At 42.3% G+C, this 18,196-nt stretch overlaps 1 long non-coding RNA gene across 1 annotated transcript in view; it reads right to left on the bottom strand.

Annotated features, from left to right (window-relative positions):
- Window positions 1-18,196, bottom strand: part of LOC116271014 — a 74,548-nt gene that overhangs the window by 17,204 nt on the left and 39,148 nt on the right. The gene's annotated exons all lie outside the window — the stretch shown is intronic.

The following is an 18,196-nucleotide window of genomic DNA, read 5'->3' as shown; positions in this document are numbered from 1 at the left end:
TCAGGTGATCCACCCACTTCGGCCTCCCAAAGTGCTGGGATTACAAGCGTGAGCCACAGCGCCGAGCCAAGGCACCACTCTTATGCAAGCTTCATGTGAGAAAGCTGAGATGTACAATGACTCTGGGGTGTAAAATGACTCACCCGAGGCCACAGGGCCTGGACCGGAACCCACACTTTCTGGCTCCTGACCTACTGCTCTTTCTGCCATTCCATTCTGTCTCTCTGAGCGAAAGCAAAAGTTTGGTGGTGAAACAAGGACCCCCTCTACCACTAAGCCAGAGCACCTGGTCAGCACAAGAGGGGAATGAGGCTGTGTGCCTGGGCAGCCTCTGTGTACCTCTTCTATGGAATGGGAACATTGATGCCAGAACTATAGACTCCAGAGGATGGCTGTGAGATGTCTGCTGGGTAGTAACAGTCATACAAAGCTTTGGAAACATATAAGTATGGAACAACATGGGTTGTGGCTCTTGATTGCCCTGCTGAGAAGGCTTGGGTGAAGCTTTGCTCATTTCAGACTTCTCCTTCCTCTTGCCCTGTTTACTGCATTTCAGCAAACACACAGGGTGGAGCATGGGGAGCTCAGGGAAACCAACTCTGTAACAAGGAGGGCAAACACCTGGTCCATGAACCAGAGCCACCTCCACACACTCCAATGCCAACGTAAGGCGTCAACATAGGATCTTATAACTGTACTTCTGGGCACCGGCATGGTCTCCATCCATGACTGCAGAAGCCACCACCAGGCCATTGAAATTGGCTCCCGAGGCCAGGCGTGGTGGCTTACGCCTGTAATCCCAGCACTGGGAGGCCGAGGCAGGTGGATCACCTGAGGTCAGGAGTTCGAGACCAGCTGGACCAACATGGAGAAACTCCGTCTCTACTAAAAATACAAACTTAGCCAGGTGTGGTGGCCCATGTCTGTAATCCCAGCTACTCAGGAAAGCTGAGGCAGGAGAATCGCTTGAACCCAGGAGGCGAAGGTTGCCGTGAGCTGGTCATCATTTATTGTGCTCCAGCCCGAGACAGCAAAGGCAAAACTCTGTTTCCAAAAGAAGAAATTGGCTCCAGGAATGCGTCATTTGTCATGCTGGCTGCTGAGCAGTCTCGTGCTCCTGCCCCCTTCCAGTAGCTGGGACTGGCGCCCGCCACCTCGCCCGACTGGATTTTTGTATTTTTAGTAGAGGCGGGGTTTCAGTAATGTTAACCAGGATGGTCTCGATCTCCTGAACCGCAAATGATCGCCAGTCACCATTTACTCCCAAAGATCTTCGGGATTACCGAGCAAAGAACCAGCGCCGATATCGCTATTTCTTAGAGTTCATAAAAGCCAATTCTCAGGGGTCAATTATGCAGGTGAACTTAGACCAGCTGCCATAGCGAGGGAACACGTACCTACAAATCACTCCTTCCACGTCCTGTATTGCAAGTGATTCAAACTGGAAAGAGCCCTGATTAGTTCGAAACTTATTAATTAATGTAGTCCTACATTCCAGGCATAAGGCTGGTATTTGTACTGTCCTTCATTCCAACTTCTTGATCTACCTTACATGGTGAAAGTCTTTATGCTTTTTATGCATAACTTTTGAAATGGGCTTGGTAGACCCTGTATTAAAGGAAAAAAAAAAAAACAAACCATTTTCCCCATAAGCCAAAGAGGCTTAAAAAGAGAACTCAACTCAGAGAAGGTCTAGAGATGGAATTAAAGGGTAAAAGCACGAAAGGGTAATTAAAGAGGTGGATTGTTTGAAATGGGAAGTTAAATGCTTCAAACCTGAACCAAACAGGTAAGTTGAGTGGCTCCGGGTTGTGTGACTGTAACTTACCTTATCTATAAATAGATCCTACTCTGTATTATAAATAGCTTTACACTTGAAGAGCTTCTGAATGTGCCGTACTAGAGCAGATAGGACTGGGGGTCAAACGGAGGGACGTGGCAAAGGAACCAGATCATAAATCCAGAGTCCTACCCTCCCTCCATACATAGACATACTTCCAATTTCCTAAATGTTGAAGGCAGAATAAGAGGCATGCAAGAGGCATCAGTGGGACTCCAGCAACAGGGGATTTAATTTGGAGTGTAGTGAGGACTTAGCATAACATAAAACCCCATAGTTTGGAGGAGATCTCCACAAAGTTAAAAGATAATAACTGATTTGTCCCTCTTGCAAAGTGTAATGCAGTTTCCCCCCATTAATGCAAACACACACACATACATACACACACACACACCCCCCTGTGGTTCCTCTCCCCTTGCTGGTAACCCTCCACCTTGATATCAGAGTCAACTGAGGAAAGAGAATGCTTTGTTCTAGAAGTCAGACCCGGGTTTCTGTTTCAGTTCTGTAACCTGCTGGCCAAATGAGCTTGTCACTATACCTTCCTCCAAGACTCCAATTTCATCTGTAAAATGGGCTCTTATAACTATCAAGTGATATAATACATATGATAATAACTAACCTCTACTGAGGGCTTACCATGTGCCAACGTAATTTCTTCTTTATCGTAACCTTACTTGTCACCAACTGTAATCTCAGATAAATTTCTTAACTTCTCTGGGTTATCTTTTTATGATAGATGAGAGATTACAGTAGTGACAAGTAGAGATGGAACTGGAACCACTCAATCCGACTCCAGAGCACTTTGAAATCTATAAAGAAGACTACAGTTGGAGGTCAAAGATGGAAGGATGTCTGAAGTCAGCACTTCTGAAATTGTGGTCAGAGTACCTCACTGAAATGCAGATTATTTTCTCCCTCTCCAGATACCATATTTCTGTGTGGGAGCATCTGCATTTTAATAAGCTTCATCAAATGATTCTTATATAGAGCAACTCCAGAACTTCTGAATTATCATCAGACCCTAAAGATCCACTTCTGGCTAAGATGGAATAACAAGGACTGGATTTATGCTCCTGTCTGAAATAACAAAAAGTAAATTAACAAACAAGACATATAAAATGATAGTTTACAAGAGTGTGGAGGCCGGGCGCAGTGGCTCAAGCCTGTAATCCCAGCACTTTGGGAGGCCAAGGCAGGTAGATCACCTGAGGTTGGGAGTTTAAGACCAGCCTGACCAACATGGAGAAACCCCATCTCTACTAAAAATACAAAATTAGCTGGGTATGGTGGCACATGCCTGTTATTCCAGCTACTCGGGAGGCTGAGGCAGGAGAATCACTTGAACCTAGGAGGTGGAGGTTGCAGTGAGCCGAGATCACGCCATTGCACTCCAGCCTGGGCAACAAGAGTGAAACTCTGTCTCAAAAAAAAAAAAAAAAAAGGAAAAAAATGTGGACATCAGGCAATGAAATAGAATGATAAATGAAAGATGGGGAAAAAAGAGATAGCCCAACCATTGCCCCAGCTTACAGCATTAGAGAATTTCCAGACTATGGTACAAGGAAGGGGAACATAAATGGAGGCTGGAAGACTCCTCGAGTGAAGAAGGAAGTGATAGTCCAGAGAGAAAAAGTCAGCTATGGTCTGAAGGGCAAAGTATCAGATAGGAGGAGACAGCTGCACAGACAGAAATCTGCAGAGAATCCCAAAAGACTATTCAGCAGAGTCATGATTGGCATGTGTGTGTGAGGAAACTATCCAAGGCTGGGAAAAGAACCATGGAAATGATTGGAGGGCAGAGTGGAAGGTGTTCAGCAGGAGTAGGAAGGATGCCTGGTCCAACAAAACACTATAAAAACCTGTGTGATTCCTACATTAAGTGAAGTACTCAGTACTTAGTAGTGCAGAATAATTACCCCTACACTAAATGCTACTCTAGTCTTGCATAACAAGTCTAAAAACAACTCCCCACCCAAAGGATTAAACTATTTCCAAGTAATTTAACTGTGTCCCAGGACAAAGCTCCAAGATGTTTATAGAAACACAAAAATACCTAGCATGACCAAACAAGGTAAATTCACAATGTCTGGCACCCAAAAAAAGATTACCAGGCATGCAAAGAAGCAAGAACATGTGACCCATAATGAGAAGGAAAATCAACCACAAGAACTTGAAGCAAACTATACTAAGGTACATCATAATGAAATTGTCCAAAACAAATAAAGGGAGAAACTTGAAAGCATCCGAGAAAGAGAGAAAGACATGCTACAGAGGAACACAGATAAGAATGGCAATGTATTTCTCATCAAAAACAATGTAAACAAGAAGACAATGTAGCAGTATCTTTAAAGTACTGGGGAAAAAATGACAACCAAAATTTCTTTACCCAGCAAAAATATTTTCCAAAACCAAAGGCAAAATAAAGATTTCTCAGATATTCAGAAACTAGAACAATTCATCACCAGCGGCCCCACACTACAGAAAATAATAAAGGAATTTCCTCTGGCAGAAGTAAAATTACAGATAGAGATACAGATGAACACAAAGGAATGAAGAATAGCCAAAGGGTAACTTCTTGGGTAAATATATAAGATTTTTCCTTATTATTTAAATCCTTTTAAAAGATAAGTAGATGTTTAAACAAAAATAAGAATAGTATATTGTGGTACTTATAATATATGCATAAACCCTTCTATATCTAAGTGAAAACTAAATAACACACTTTTATGAATTCATGAGTCAAAGAAGAAATAAATAAGAAATTAGAGAAATTGGAAAGTATTTTGAATTAAATAAAAATGATACATAGCTTATCAAAAGTTGTGGGATGCAGCTAAAGCAATACTTAGAGGGAATTTATAGTTTGAAATGCATATTTAGAAAACAATTTCTTGAAGCAACAACCTAGAATTCCATCTTTTAAAAAATCAGCAAAATTAGTGCAAAAGAAACTCAAATGAAACAGAAGCATGGAAATCGGATCAGAGTAAAGACCAATAAAACAGTCAATTAAGAAAAAAAGAAGAAATCAATGAAACCCAAAGCTGATTCTTTGATAAGTAAAATTTGTAAACCACTAGCCAAACTGATTAGAAAGAAAAGGAGACACAAATTACCAATATTAAAAATGAGAAAGGTGACATACTGAAGATTCTGCAAATAGTAAAGGATACTAAATGAATATTACGAATAATTTCATGCCAATACATTAGACAAATTAAATGAAATAGACAAATTATCTGGAAAACACAAACTATAAATGCTTATTCAGGAAGAAATAGGTAACTATAGATAGCAACTATCAATAATAGTAACTATTGATAGTTATCTATTGACAATAGTAACTATCGATAATTGATACCAGAATAGCTCTCTATGTATTAAATAAATTGAATTTGCAGTTTAAAGACTTCTGAAAAAGAAAAGTTCTTTACACTGAAAACTATAAAACAGTGCTGAGAGAAGTTAAAGAAAATCTAAATAAATGCAGAGATATAGGATATTCATGTGTCAGAAGATTTAATATTTTTGAGATGTAATTCTCTCCAAATTGATATATAGATTCAAACAATTCCAATAAAAATCTCAGCAGGGTTTTTAAAAGAAATTGACAAGTTCATTCTAAAATTCACATGGAAATACAAAAACTAGTACTACCTGATTTCATGACTCATTATAAAGCTGTATTAAACAGGATCATATGATATTGGCATTAAGAAAGAAAATTAGATTAATTCAACAGAATAAACAGTCCAACAATAGATCTACACATATTTGGAAAACTGATTTTTTACAAAGATGCAAAAGTAATTCAGTCCAAAAAGATAGTCCTTTCAGTAATTGATATTGAAATAAGTAGATATCTACAATTTTTTTTTTTTTTTTGAGACGGAGTCTCACTCTGTTGCCCAGGCTGGAGTGCGGTGGCGCGATCTCAGCTCACTGCAAGCTCCGCCTCCCGGGTTCACTCCATTCTCCTGCCTCAGCCTCCCGAGTAGCTGGGACTACAGGCGCCCGCCACCACACCCGGCTAATTTTTTGTAATTTTAGTAGAGATGGGGTTTCACCGTGTTAGCTAGGATGGTCTTGATCTCCTGACCTCATGATCCACCCGCCTCGGCCTCCCAAAGTGCTGGGATTACAGGCGTAAGCCACCGCGCCCGGCCAATATCTACATTTTTAAAAGCAAACTTTGATTTATACCTAACACCAAATACAAAAATCAACTCAAAATGAATCACACACCTAAATGTAAAACCAAAAATACGAAACTTCTAAAAGAATAGCAGAAAATCTTTGTGAACTGGGGTTAGGCAAAAAGTGGTTGAATATGACATCCAAAGCATAATTCATAAGAGAAAAAAATGATGAATTTGACTTCATCAAAATTAAAATTGCATTTAAAGTGTCTCTGTTAAGAGAATTAAAAAGACAAGGTTCAGAGAGAAAATTGTGCAAATTACATGTCTGATAAAGGACTTGTGTCTAGAATATATACAATATTCTCAAAGTGTAACAAGAAAAAAGTAAGCAACTGAAAATAAGTAAAAGACAGACACTTAACCAAAAAGAAAATATGCAAGAGAAATAAGCACACTGAAAGATGTCCAAGGATGTGGAATGACTAGTGCTTTCATGCATTACTGAGGGGGCTATACCATGGTACAATTACTTTGGAAAGGGGTTCGGCAGTTCCTTAAGTTATACAAGTACGTACCATGTAATCCAGCCATTTCAGTCCTACATGTTAATATTTACCCAAGGGAAAGAAATATACAAGGGAAAAGAAAGTATACATCCATACAAAAACTTGTTCACCATATTTAGAGCAGATTTATTTGTAATAGCTAAAAATTGAAAACAACTCAAATGTCCATCAATCCATCAACAAGTGAATAGATATAAAGATTGTTTTATATCTGTACAATGGAATGCAACGCAGCAATAAAAAGAAATGAAGTATGGCTACAGGCACCAACAAGTAATAACGCTGAGCAAAAGGCATCAGATGCAAAAGAATACATACTGTGTGATTCCCTCTATATAAAACTCTAGCTGGGCACGGTGGCTCACGCCTGTAATCCCAGCAATTTGGGAGGCCAAGGTGGGTGGATCACCTGAGGCCAGGAGTTCGAGACCAGCCTAGCTAACATAGTGAAACATGTCATTATTAAAAATAGAAAAAATTTGCTGGGCATGGTGGTGGGTGCCTGCAAACCCAGCTACTCTGGAGGCTGAGGTAGAAGATTTATTTGAACCTCAGAGGCAGAGGTTGTAGTGAGCCGAGATCGTGCCACTGTACTCCAGTCCAACCTGTGTGACAGAGTGAGACTCCATCTCAAAAAAAAAAAAAGAAAAGAAAAAGAAAAGAAAAGAAAGAGAAGACTGGGCACAGTGGTGGCTCACACCTGTAATTCCAGCACTTTGGGAGGCTGAAGTGGGTAGAATACTGGAGCTCAGGAGTTTCAGCCCAACGTGGGCAACATGGTAAAAACCCATCTCCACAAAAAAATACACAAATTAGCCAGGCCTGGTTGCATGCACCTGTAGTCTCAGCTGCTTGGGTGGCTGAGGTGGGAGAAGGATCACTTGAGCCGAGGAGGCCTAGGCTTCAGTGGATTATAATCACGCCACTGCACTGGAGCTTGGGTGGCAGGGCAACACCCTGTCTCAAAAAAAAACAACAAAAAAGGAATGAAAGAGGAGATATCACTACAGATTCTGCAGACCTGAAAAAGTAGTAAGATAATATGAAATACTGTGAAGAACTCTAGGGACATCAATTTGATAATTTAGAGGAAATGAACTAACTCCTTAAAAGCCAAAAGTGACCACAACTCATCCAAGTTTAAATAGATGACGTGAATCATCTTTTTTTTTTTTTTTTTAACTAAATTTGTGGCTAAAAACTGCTTTAAAAGGAAATCCTGAGTCAGCTGCGGTGGCTCACGCCTGTAATCCCAGCACTTTGGGAGGCCGAGGTGGGAGGATCAGGAAGTCAAGAGATCGAGACTATCCTGGCCAAGATGGTGAAGCCCCGTCCCTACTACAAATAAAAACAATTAGCTGGGCATGGTGGCAGGTGCCTGTAATCCCAGCTACTTGGGAGGCTGAAGCAAGAGAATTGCTTGAACCCAGGAGGTGGAGGTTGCAGTGAGCTGAGATTGTGCCACTGACTACACTCAAGCCTGGGAGACAGAGCAAGACTCAGTCTAAAAAAAAAAGAAAAAAAAAAGAAATCCTTACGCCTAGATTTTTACAGGCAAATTCTATCAAACATTTAAAGAATACTACAAATTTTACACCCCTTCCAGAAAATGACAAAGGAAAAAACATTCCCAAATCTTTTTATGAGACCAACATAAAAAGATACCAATGCCATACCTTATACAAATACCAGACAAAAACAGCATAATAAAAGCCACAGACCAATAACATTCATGAGCACAGACGCAAAAACGATCACTAAAATATTAACAAATTGAATCCAACATACATAAGAATAATCCATATCTGGATAAAAATGCCAGACAAAAACAGCATAAAAAAGTAACAAAACCACAGATCAATAGCATTCATGAACACAGGTGCAAACATCCTCAAGATAAATATTAACTAATTGAATCCAACATTCATAAGAATAATCCACTATGACCAGGTGCAGTTTGTCATAGGAATGGAAAGCTGCGTTAGAACAAAATTCTTAGACATGGCACTGAAAGAATGACCCATTTTTAAAATTTGATAGATTGGGCTTCATCAAAATTAAAAACGTTTTCTTTGCAAGAGATACTGTAAAGAGATGAAAAAACAAGTTATAGACAGGGAGAAGAAGATTTTTAAATCACATATCTCAACAAAAGAATTACATCCAGCATATATAAAGAACTCTCAAGTTTGAGACCAGCCCGGCCAACATGGAGAAATCCCGTCTCTACTAAAAATACAAAAAATTAGCCAGACGTGGTGGTGGACGCCTGTAATCCCAGCTACTCAGGAGGGTGAAGCAGGAGAATTGCTTGAACCCAGGAGGCAAAGTCTGCAGTGAGCTAAGATTGCACCATTGCACTCCAGCCTGGGCAACAAGAGTGAAACTCCGTCTCAAAAAAATAAAAGCAAAAAAATAAAGAAAGAACTCTCAGCATTCATTAATAAGAAAACAATGACGACAACAACAAAACAAGTTTAAAATGGGCAAAAGAGTTGAACAGACCTTTTAACAAAATGCACCATACGGAAGGTGAATATGTTTAACATCATTTGCCATTAGAGAAATGCAAATAAAAGCCACTCTGAGATACCACTCCATGCTTGTTAGAATAACTAAAATAGAAAATACTAGCAAGACGTGTGATCCAGTGTTGAGCAACCAGAATCCTTATTCACTACTGGTGGAAACAGAAAATGGTACAGCCACTCTGGAAACCAGTTTGACAACTTTTTATAAAGTTAAACAGACATATTCCTTACCAGATGATCCAGGACTTCCAGTCCTGCACATACACCCCAGACAAATGAAAAGTTATGTCCACACAAAAACACCAATGTTTATAGCAGTTCTGCTCACAATTGCCGCAAACTGAAAACAATCCAATGTCCTTCAGTTGTGAATCAATAAATACACCGTGGTACATCCATACCATGAAATACTACTCAGCAAGGAAAATCAATGAGTTCTTGATACTTGCAACAACCTGGATGAATCTCAAAGGCGCTAAGATGAGCGAAAGAAGTCAGTTTCATACCGTACGATTACAGAACATGTTTGAAAAGACAGGTCTATGATGATGCAGAACCTCTCCGTGCTTGCTGGGGCTGAGGGTTGGGGTGTGGATATGATCACAAAGGAATAGCAGGGGAGAGGTTTTTGGGGTGATGGAACTTCTCCGCATGCTGATTATAGTGGTGTTTAAACATATCTATGCATGGATTACAAGTCATAGAACTATACATCCTCTGAAAGAATGTCAACTTTATTCGACGTTCATTTTTAAAATAAAATAAATTAAAAATTCAAGTTGTTTAGATTTTGTATTTCCTGAACTCTGCAAAAGGGTCTCTACACGTGGGCCACAGCGAACTGTCTTTGAAATATGCTTTGTCTCCCATCTATTTACACAGTCTGTTTGTAAACCTGTCTCACACTTCATTTTCAAATCCCTCTATCGGGTGCTAAGGGGGATTAGAGGACTAGGAGCCTCCCACAATCTCATCCCTTCATTCATTCTTTAATATTGACAACAGGTATGCCCAATGTCAAATGCAGTTTCCAGTTCCTCACTGTCAACTTTTCCAGCCTCCAGTGCTTTCCATATGGAGATCTGGAGCAGGTTACTGTCCCCAGCCTCCCCTTCTCTCCTGTATCCTCAGTCTGCACACGTTCAAAAAAATTCTTCTGTGAAGCAGGACCTGCAGTGAGTGTGGTGGGACAGTGGGCTAAGTCAGCATCCTCTTCAAACAGCATAAGGATAGCAGGATTTAGAAATCCACCTGAATGTGGAATGCGTGCATCCAAATGAGTTCTTCAAACAGCCAAGCTGAGGCTGGGCGCAGTGGTTCACACCTGTAATCCTAGCACTTTGGAAGGCCAAGCGGGTGGATCACCTGAGATCAGGAGTTCAAGACCAGCCTGGCCAACATGGTGAAACCCTATCTCTACTAAAAATACAAAAATTAGCCAGGCATGGTGGTGGGTGCCTATAATCCCAGCTACTTGGGAGGCTGAGAGAGGAGAATCGCTTGAACCTGGGAGGCGGAGGTTGCAGTGAGCTGAGGTCGCACCACTGCACTCCAGCCTGGATGACAGAGCGAGACTCCGTCTCAAAAAAAAAAAAAAAAAAAAGCTCTCCAGGGTGATTTTACTAGGCAGTCAGATTTAAGCAGCTTCCCTAGGTCAGGGGTCAGCAAAACTTTTCCATAAAAAGCTGCATATTAAACATTTTAAGCTGTGCAGGCCACATACAGTCTCTATCACTACTTCCTTTTTCTCCTTGTCCTCTTCCTCATCCTCTTCTTCTCCTCCTCCACCCCATCTTTCTTCTCCTTGTTCTTTTCTCTTTCTCCTTCTTCCTCTTTCACAATCTTTTTAAAAATGTTAAAATCTATTCTTATCTCATGGGCAGTACAAAAGCAGGCATAGTTTGCCGACCTCACCCTCAGTCAACAATTCTCTGCCATTAGTCTTTGGACCAGAGATGAGCAGACTTGGTGGCGAGCAAGTTAACAGGCTCTCAAAAACGAAAGCCCATGCCGGGCGCGGTGGCTCACGCCTGTAATCCCAGCACTTTGGGAGGCCAAGGTGGGCAGATCACCTGAGGTCAGGAGTTCCAGACGAGCCTGGCCAACATAGTGAAAGCTGTCTCTACTAAAAATACAAAAAAATTCACTGGGCATGGTGGCATGGGCCTGTAGTCCCAGCTACTCGGGAGACTGAGGCAGGAGAATCGCTTGAACCTGGGAGGTGGAGGTTGTGCTGAGCCGAAATCGCACCACTATACTCCAGCCTGGGCAACAATGCCAGACTCCATTTAAAAAAAAAAAAAAAAAAGTCCCTGATTTGTAACATCTGCTGATACCATGGTGTAAATACTCCCACCGTGCTCGATTTCAAACTACCAATGTGTTCTTATTGGACACAGAGTTGGCAGAAAATGCTCAGAAACAGCTCTCACCAGCCAGTGCCAGCCGCCTCCAGCACGTCACTGTTTTGGAGTCACCTGGGAAGCTGATTAACAAGAAACCCCTGGAAATTCTGGTGCTGCCAAGTAGGGGAAATACTGTCCTTGGTGGTATGTGGAAAAAATAAATTGATATAATCATTCAACAAATGTTTGTACAAGGCACTCTGCTAAACTTTGGGGATCCAAAGGCATACATCGCCAACCTCAAGGAGGGCATTGTCTGAAGGAGGAGACTTCACAAACAAACAGGCATCCACAGGATTAAAAGAGATTGTGACAAATAAGCTCAGACGCTGTGGCAGCCAAAAGGAGTGGCACTTACCTTGGGCTTGTGATCAGGGAAAGATTTGTTTAGGGAAATGGTCCACAACTTAGAAATAAGAAAAAAAAAAAAAGATTGTGTGACCAACAATCCATGCTAGAGCATTCTATTTTATTTTTTATTTATTTATTTATTTTGAGACAGAGTTTCGATCTTGTTACTCAAGCTAGAGTGCAATGGTACGATCTCGGCTCACTGCAACCTCCACCTCCCAGGTTCAAGCGACTCTCCTGCCTCAGCCTCCCACGTAGCTGGGATTACAGGCACCCACCACCATGCCAGGCTAATTTTCATATTTTTAGTGGAGACGGAGTTTCACCATGTTGGCCAGGCTGGTCTGGAACTCCTGACCTCAGGTGATCCGCCCGCCTCGGCCTCCCAGAGTGCTGGGATTACAGGCGTGAGCCACTATGCCTGGCGAGCAGTTTCTAAAAATCCCACCTGAGGGTCATCTCACTATCTTTTATGCAATGTACCTTTATGTGATACATTCTTGGTAAGGGCCTAGACAAAAAGTAAAAAGTTAACTTGTATAAAATTGATAAAGGCCTTTTTTTTTTTTTCTGCCCAAGAAAGAATTGTAAAGATAAAAACTGACGCTGAGACTTTCTAATTCCAGTATCATTGCATTCTCCCTTTTTTTTTGAGGCAGAGTCTCGCTCTGTCACCCAGGCTGGAGGGCAGTGGCACGATCTCAGCTCACTGCTATCATTGCATTCTTCATCTACTCCAGCTAGAAAAAAAAATTAAGCAAAAATAACGAGATCTCCCTGCCTGGCTCGGGTCACCTGCATCACAAAACCTTGACTGTTTCCCACAAACCTAGATTCTTTAACAAAATCATCTTTTCCTTGAATTTTGCGATGCTGATATCTGAAGATTTGCTGTGACCTTTGGGATTATGAGGATGATATCAGAAATATGTTTTTCACCATGAAAAGGTTAATGTAAACTTTATACGTTGGTCATTTTGCAGTTTTTTTTTTTTTCTTTAAATGCTCATTGTGTTTTGTGTTTGGCAAGCCAGCCCTTCTGAAAAGCCTGATTCCTTGATGCTCATTAAAGATAAAAGTTTTCTTTCATTTCCTAAATGCCACCATCTCTGAGTCTTTGAGATAACTCCAAAGGTTACTTTTTATTGCCTGGTTAGGTATTAACCAGTTTAACACTGAATTTTGCCATCTTATTTCAGCATTCTTTTTTCCTTTCACTGTATAAATCCCAGTTCCTCATATCTTCAATGAACTAGTTTGTTGTTTTTCTTTTTTTTTTTTTCTGCTGATTCTCTCATGTATCAGTCAGCCGCAGCTGTGTAACAAAGTATTCCAAAACTGAGTGGCTTAAAACAAGAAGCCTCTCTTTATTGATGATTTTGTGTGCTGGGAAGTTCTTCTGGTTGAGGTGGTTAATGTCTGCTGGGCTGTTTACACATCTATACTTAGCTGGCAGGACACTTAGAAACTTGGTGGTCTAAAATGCTCTCGCTCATATAAGGGACAATGAGTCCCTGTGTCTCTCACCATCTGGCAGGCAGGCCTGTGGTTTTCATGTGCTACTTGCTGGGTTCCAAGAACAAGAGCAAGAGTAAGCAACAACATGCAAGTACTTTTTGAGTGTCGGCCCATATTTTATTTGTCATGTCCCATGGGTCAAGGTAAGCCATGTGGGCAAGCAGGGTGGGAAGTTGTAGACACAGGGAGGTGTGGATAAACTGAGGACCATGACTGTAACAGCTCACCACACCTCACTCATGAGTTGAATAAAATTCTGGCATGTGCTAACAAAATACTTTGAGAATTATGCAATTACAGGATGAAGCAATGACCAAAAGGAACCCTATAAAAAGGAAAGAGTGGGGAAAATGAAGGGACAGTGACGGGAAGGGTGCTCCCAGCAGCAGGAATAGCAAGTGCAAAGTCCTAGAAATGGGGTGGGCCACGCCTGCTCCAGAAAGCTGCTCACTATGGCTGGAACAAAAAGAAGAGCAAATACGCCTTGATTTAAAACTTGAGGTTTTTTGTTTGTTTGTTTTTTGTTTTGTTTTGTTTTGGTTTGGTTTGGTTGTTGTTGTTGTTGTTGATACGGAGTTTCACTCTTGTCACCCAGGCTGGAGTGCAGTGGTGCAATCTTGGCTCACTGCAACCTCCACATCTTGGGTTCAAGCGATTCTCCTGACTCAGCCTTCCGAGTAGCTGGGATTACAGGCACCTGCCACCACACCCAGCTAAGTTTTTTGTATTTTTTAGTAGAGACAGGGTTTCACCATGTTGGCCAGGCTGGTCTCGAACTCCTGACCTCAGATGATCCACCTGCCTCGGCCTCCCAAAGTGCTGGGATTACAGGCATGAGCCACCGCACCTGGCCAAAACTTGGGTTTTATTCAGATTTGCTTTTATTTAAACACATAGAAGTAGACTATCAGTGGCCAGACCATTGCAATCTGAAACTTAAACGGTTGTGAGATTAAGACCTGCCTGCCTTAAAGAAGAAAGATCTGGTCTTTGGTGTTTTCAGATCAGGTCTAAGGGGCCACCATAGTCTACAATGAAAGAACAAAGCCAGGCGTGACCATGTGCACCTGTATTCTCAGCTACTTGGGAGGCTGAAGCAGGAGAAGTTCTTGAGCCCAGGAGTTCTAGGTTGCAGTGAACAGTGATTGCACCACTGCATTCCAGCCTGGGTGACAGAGCGAGACCCTGTCTCAAGAAAAAGAAAGAGGCTGGGCGCGGTGGCTTATGCCTGTAATCCCAGCACCTTGGGAGGCCGAGGCTGGTGGATCACGAGGTCAGGAGATCAAGACCATCCTGGCTAACACGGTGAAACTCTGTCTCTACTAAAAACACACACACAAAAAAACTTAGTTGGGCATGATGGTATGTGCCTGTAGTCCCAGCTACTCGGGAGGCTGAGGCAGGAGAATCACTTGAATCCAGGGGGCGGAGGTTGCCATGAGCCGATATTGTGTCACTGCACTCCAGCCTGGGCGACAGAGCAAGACTCCGTCTCAAAAAAAAAAAAAAAAAAAAAAAGAGAGAGCGGTAGAAAGACTTGCCTCTGCAGAAAGGAGGAATTTCTCAGAAATGGAAAAGGAGACTCCAGAAAGAAGGAAAGAGAGAAAGGCAGGCGTTATGAGAATGGATTGACAGGGAGCTGGGTGAAGATCCCGCAGAATTTGCTCAACAAGGGGAAGGGTATGCAGCTGGGAAGAAATGAGGGAAAAGGGAAAGGGCGAAGAGGACCTGACAAAAGACGGCAGTCAAGGGTCTTGTTCTAGAGTCCAGAAGCTTCATGGGTTCCTGTCTACACTGGGTCACTACACAAGCTCTTCCTCCCACTGGGGCCCATGAGGACTTCGCTTTGATAGCATCTGGCATCCAGCAATTTGCCCAGGGGCCTCCTTCCTTGGTTTCTGAACAAGTCACCTGGAAAACCCACTCTCTATATTTCCATAAAGTTACAAGAAACAATAGCTGGGGACCCGGTCTGCTTGCGTGACCACAGGGTGAGCGAAGTCCCCTGCTTCTAATTCTTTTCTCTAAGGCCTGAGGGAGTGAAGATAAGATGGTATTGAGTCAGCTAAGGTGCCCCAAGCTCCCTGCTTTTAGAAGATTTTATAGGAGAACATCAACCGGCTCAAACATCCAGTCTCGTCCCCAGAGGCATTCATTGTTCATCGTTTCATGTGCATTGTTCCAAAAAGTTTGTTTGTATTTATACCAACTGACCCATAACATTGGCAACTGTGTATTTCAGATGTGTTTCCAAACATTTAGAAAAAGAGAAGAAAAAAGCAAACAAACGACCTAGACTCTTAGAATAAAACTGGGTAGCAGTCCCTGGGTTGGTGCTACGAAAATATTGAGTAATTTTATGCAAAATAACTTGTACCCAAGGGTGAGTTTCAAAGGCAGGGGAATGAATGATTTGGCTTAGTTGCCAAAGTCACGCTTCCCTAATTGCACAAAGAAAAAGCGTCAGTCAGCTTTTACAATTACCCTCCTTGACATCTACATCCCGCTTTCCTGATCACAGAGAGGAAAGAAAGCTAAAGTGGCTTGCAAAGAATGGGCCCCTGGGAGCAGAAAATGAGATTCTCTCCTTAAAAGCAAGGGGGAGGGAGGAGCAGAGAAGGCCAGATTGACAGAAAGAGCAGCTCAAGAGCTAATTAAGTCTGCAGAGGAGCCAGATAGGCCTCCTCCCTGGTTCACTGCCAGCAACCAAAGCTTTTTGATGTTGCTCAGAAATCTGTGTGGGCAGGCCCAACTTCATGCCCAAGAAGGATTTTTACTACAAAGGCCAGAAAAATCAAGAGAGAAGGAACATAGGAAGGGACCTTGGGCAGAATGAAAACCACCATCTGGCTGCACAAAGATAGTGTGAGAAGGGCATTTACACTCTCACCTTAATATCGAAATGGTTATTTTAGTAAATTATTTTGCTTTTATTTGTTTAAATACCATGTCTCACTCTGCTGCTCAAGCTGGAATGCAGTGGCATGATCATAGCTCACTGCAGCTTCAAACTCCAGGGCTCAAGAGATCCTCCTTGTATACAGCTGGGGACAAACAAGAGCGAGCCACTGAGCCCCGCCAAACTATTTTAACCAAAGGGAACAGGAAATTGTCGTCAAATGAGATCTTTGCCATCCATGCCGTGAATCGGGCACCACCTAGTGTCAGCTTCTGGAATTACAAGCATAGGCGTTTCCGGCTTCTGCTGGTCTTGGGAAAACTAAATCAGAGTAGCAGGATGTGCCCCTCGGCTTTTCTTTCACTAGGATCTTGCTGTAATTGTACACCCACCTCTGGCCCCATTTTTTGGGTCTCTACAAAGGGCTAACACAAATAATGCTAATAATATTTTATTGCATTCTTGTATCCTTTCAGAATGCACAAAGCCCTTTCACACATTTAACCTCACAGCCATGGCCAGGAGGCAGGCAGAAAGGTGCAATTATCCGCATCTTACCAAAGAAAAAAAAAATTGAGGGACCAGAAAGACAAACTGACCTGTTCAAGGTCAAAGGCAACTTAATGATGGAGCCAGTACCAAAATCTCCAGGCCTCAAGTTTAGTGTGGTTCTCCCTAATCCTCACTCAAGGGTCTCAGAACACACCTTACAGTGGTTACAATTAGAGGCACCTCTCAAGCTTCAGAAACACACCAGCGCCCTGGTCCCACATCCAGTGACTGATTTAACTGGTGTGCTGTGATACCTACACACCAGTATTTTATAAAACTCTCCAGATGGGGCTGATGTGCAGCTAGCGTTGAAAACCACTATTAGAGAAATAAAACAGAAGAACAGAAAGCAATTATGCTGACATCTCAGAAAGCTATATTGCCACTAAAACACCATGCACACCAGAGATCATCTCGAACGCCATGGACAAAGAGCCCAGAACCGCCCCTCAGATCCCCATTTCTTCAACACACAGAGACACGAAGATATGCACACAAAGACACACACACGGACATACATACACACAAACACACAGAGACACACAGAGAAATATACACAGCCATAGATACACACAGCTGACAACTTCATAATACACTAGGGACACAGCCTGCTTTCCTGGACTAGGACTACCCTCCCTCCTATAATCCACACTCAAACCTAAATGGGAGTGCCCCAGGTTCCTACTCTCCCACTCCACGATAAAGGATCTCCTTCGTGTTTGTTGAACACTATTCATCACACTTGTCAGATATCAGAATTCAGGAAAATCTCCCAAACCTCAGTCTATTCCCTGCTACATCTGATCAGAGGAATGAAACACCCAGAATAATTTCAGGTCAACCAGCACATGCTGCCCAGGAAAATGCTCCCCCGAGTTGTCCACATAGAAAACTGGAGCAACTGGATTTACAGACCTCCAAGTTTCACCTGTGCAAGTCACACAATGTTTTCTGTATTTGGCGAAGTCTGGGTTAAATTCAGTCAGACACCTGCCTTCCTCCCTAGACCTGTCTGGCCAGACCCCTGGCCAAGCTGGAGCAGGCTCTGGCTATACCTGCATTGAAGCCAGTGATGCTGGGGTTAAGGAAGGTAGCCGTATGTCCATATTCAGGCTTACCTCCACACTTGGGCCTAGGATGGCATCAGCATCAAGGCTGCAGGTCCCCTGGGCATGAATGTCGGGCATCCATGCATCCATTCAATAAATATTCATCAAGCACTCACTATGTGTCAAGCTCTGGGTGCATAGTAGCAGACCAAACAGACTCAATTATGGGAGTTCCATTCTGGTTGAATGGAAAGACAGAAAATAAGATAAATAACAGTACACACACACACACACACACACACACACACACACCCCAGCTAGTGATTAATGCTAAGAAAAA

This window comes from Papio anubis, chromosome 17, assembly GCF_008728515.1.
Source record: "Papio anubis isolate 15944 chromosome 17, Panubis1.0, whole genome shotgun sequence".
In the NCBI taxonomy this organism is placed as follows: Eukaryota; Metazoa; Chordata; class Mammalia; order Primates; family Cercopithecidae; genus Papio; species Papio anubis.
Note: the sequence above shows the minus strand (reverse complement) of the source record. Positions and strands in the feature narration are given on the sequence as shown.